Raw genomic sequence first — 3,781 nt, 5'->3', positions numbered from 1 at the left:
GTGTGTGTGTGTGTGTGTGTGTGTGTGTGTGTGTGTGTGTGTGTGTGTGTGTGTGGTCAACATAGTCCTAACTTGGCCAAAGAGATAGGTCAGGACCCTGTTTAATTTTCTTTGAATGAGGTCTGTGGACTGCTGTCTATTAAAGGTCAGAGACAGGAAACAATCGACAGTCTAACTTTCAGTGTGAAAAAGTAGCTTCTAATAACACAACATGTCATGTTTCCTGTCAGGATAAGACGATGCGTGAAGTATCCTGGAACAATGACAATAGTTTTAGTATTTTTACTGGTTAGACTTTCTGGGAATGTAGCTCATGTTTGAACTGAAATGAAATAATATGAATTTAATATAAAAAATATATACACAATTATTATGAAGCTATTTGATCACTCAAAGCACTTTAAACAACTTGCCTCATCCAGCCATTTGTATTCCCTGTTTTCTATCTAAGTGCTTTCTATCTAACATTCACACAGATGAATGCATCAGAGAGGAACTTGGGGTTTAGTATTTGTAGATGAGGTGCTCTACCTCCGGAGCTACAGAAAGTCCTACCCTATCCCTGTTGTAGATTAACACAGATCCCTACACAGTCTACTTGGGTGCTGTCAGCTGTGGTAGACTCTGTTGCTTACAGTATGTTCTTATGCTGCCACAATCAGAGCCTTTGTGCTGTCCTTTTCTTAACCGGGTAGGATTACTTGATGTTAGTCACTTCTGTCGATTGTACACATCCCATTCAGGGCCTTGGTCGTTCTAACTGTTCCTCATCACCAAATGCTAAAAACAATGAAAAATGTCTACTACACCATGCGTACTTCTTATGCTGTATGTTTTGACCCTTGAAGGCTTTTTTCATGCTTTTACTGATCCTGGTGAACTGTTGCTCCCTTTCCTTTTCTGGCTGGACTGTCAGCCAATCAGCATTCGACCTATTCACAGTTGAGCTATGTTGGATTTTCAGAAGACTGCATAGAAGCATGTTTGTTCTGTTCAGACATCTGTAGGCTCTCTGTAGGCAAACAAAATGGACACAAGTGCAGCATCATAAAACAAGCATAAAGCCCTGTGAGTGGTCAGTAAAATTATCTAAATGGGAATAAATTTAAATTTCTAAAGAGTAGTAGAAGTATTGGCGATGTAGTATTAAAGAGAGCACAAACATTAGTATATTTCACCTCAATATGACTCACTCATCAAGACTGTTGAAAATAGTTGGAAAATGCTGAAAATAGTCCCCAGGATATGCTAGCATTATGTAATAAACAAAAGAAAAAAAGTAACGTTGTGTGAGCTGCTCTTTAGAGGACATCTGTGAACTGCAGCTGCAGAACAAGTGAATAAGTGCACTTTTGAAAACTGGTTTTCCTTTTGCAACAAATTAATTCAGTTCAAATGTTCAGTGACACACTCTATTGGTGTGTCATTGCTAACTATTTCTCTTAGCTGAGATCTCAGTGAGAAAGCAATAATAAGAAAAGTGTGTATGCCATTGCCAGGCTGTGAAGCAGGAAGGTCAAGCCCTTTGGGGCCTCATTTGTGTTTTAATATTCCTGAAAGCACATCTGAACAAAATAGCAAGGATCTGTGTTAATCTACCATCAGGAGAGAGCCATTATATTCTGGGGACATGTACAGACATAACTTAAAGTTAATGAGATGGGACTTTATTTGCACATTTCAGGACATTGACTTCACCTTTCAGTATCACCTCCTTTGTGGATGCCTAATGAATTTAAAGTCAAAATAATTTCAAACTGTAATTGATTGTTAATTCACTGGACATGATAGCAATAAAGGAGAACATTATAAGGAAATTATGTTTTTTCGTGCTATTTATTTTTAGAGTTGAATGAGATGTTTTTGTTTTCTGTCACTGCACATTTAAAACTAAACATTTTCTTGTCAATTCAGACGCATTCAGACGGTAGGGCAGTTGGCTGTAAAAAAAAAAGTGTCATCCATCTGTAATTGTTCTAAACCTGGCAATTATAAAAGGAGGTCAAAAAAAATGAACTTTTATATTACTGAAGGTTGCAAGACTGATTCCCCCTTCAGTCAGGTGATGGATTTATTTTTGTCTCCATGCTCATCTTTGATTAGGCCACATCTGTTACCCATGAGCCTCAGTATTAATGAAAGTGCCAGGAATGGCCTCCAGTGTTTTGATTTAAGCGTATCTGAGTGCAGCCCTACTTACAGCTCCAAACTCATCATTTTACATGTGCTAGGTGACGTAATGATTATGAAGTTAAAGTGTGACCTGTCAGCTTAAATTTGATGGCGTTTTTACCAATCACACTATCAAATTTGCACGTGCCTGCACATCTTCTTCAATTTACTTTCATGCCTTTCACTGACACATTCAAATATTTCAGAAAGCACTCAAGCTCAAAATTCTTAATATGGGCTGATTGTGAGACTACAACTGGCCGATGTAGCCCTCTTAGCCTTCTGCAAAAATGTAATATTCATGTATTAGGACACCTACGCTCATTATATTCCATTTTCAGGTGCTCTCATCAACCTTTTTGCATTTCAATGAGGCTCTGAAAGGATTAGGTTCAAGCTGCACTTGGCAATAATCTGAAACAACATAAAACACTGAGTACGAATACTGCAATAATAATAATACATAATAACATTTCATGTTTATTAATTAGGTGGCTTGGACTGTCTCTTTTACTGCTTTAAAACTATGATTCAATTATGAGTGTTTGGCTTAAATACAAAATGCCGTTGTAATTGTTTCACATAACTTAATCAATTGATGGTAAAGGGGAAACATTGGGCAGTTTGATTAATGATTAAAACTAAACTAGTACCCAGTCACCAGTAAGCTCTTGCAGCACATTATGGTCTTCTATCATCACATTAGAAATTCACCCAACTTCAAAATGGTGCCAAAACTGATTTTTGTTCAGTAAAATAACAAAAATGTTCCATCCCTCTTTTTCCTAAAAAGCTCTAACAGGGAGTCTCAGAGATGCGTTTACACCATCTTCATCCATCTCAGTGTCATCATCATCTCAGAGCTCCGATTGGATCCTTACCTGATAGGTGTGAAATGACCAGTGCACAGACTGCCTCAGTGACACTGATTGCAGTAGACTCGCAGTCTGAAAGACACCAGTGAAAAGAAGTGCAGAAACAGAGGAAATCATGCCTCTGCCATCTGCTTTTCAGCTGACAGCAAAATCACTCTGAGAATCCATAAAAGAGAGAAAATCTTTCTAAATGAAATTTCAAGCCAAATGAAATTTACTTAATTGGTATACACTTTATAATGATTAATTATTCAAATAAACAAAAGTTTTATTTGGTAAAATCCTCCACTGTGATTTAGAACTGAGAGAGCAGAAAAGCAAAAAATTGGAATAATAGGAAATAAATCATATGGACGACTGATATATTGCATGTCATTAAATGTTTTATAGACATATAGTATTGCTACAGTGGTGTGCTGTAAGAGTGAATTCATTATTAGAATTATTGAAAAAAAAGATATAGAAATTACTTACACAAATACTTTAAGAACACACACACACACACACACACACACACACACACACACACACACACACACAGTGAGATTCTGATCTGTTTAAGATGCATTTTTTTCTTTATTTTATTCCAACTCCACTAAAATGTTTGTCCAATCACTGACTTGAGCCGGGCTCTGGCATTTTCTAGATTACAATTATGTTGGATTCTCCCACATGTCCTCTAACAAAAGAACCCTCATGAGCCCCCCGCTGAGTCTCCTGATGCTGAAACTCAA

Source organism: Haplochromis burtoni, unplaced genomic scaffold, assembly GCF_018398535.1.
Source record: "Haplochromis burtoni strain Fernald_Lab_line unplaced genomic scaffold, NCSU_Asbu1 Contig_360, whole genome shotgun sequence".
NCBI lineage: Eukaryota > Metazoa > Chordata > Actinopteri > Cichliformes > Cichlidae > Haplochromis > Haplochromis burtoni.
Note: the sequence above shows the minus strand (reverse complement) of the source record.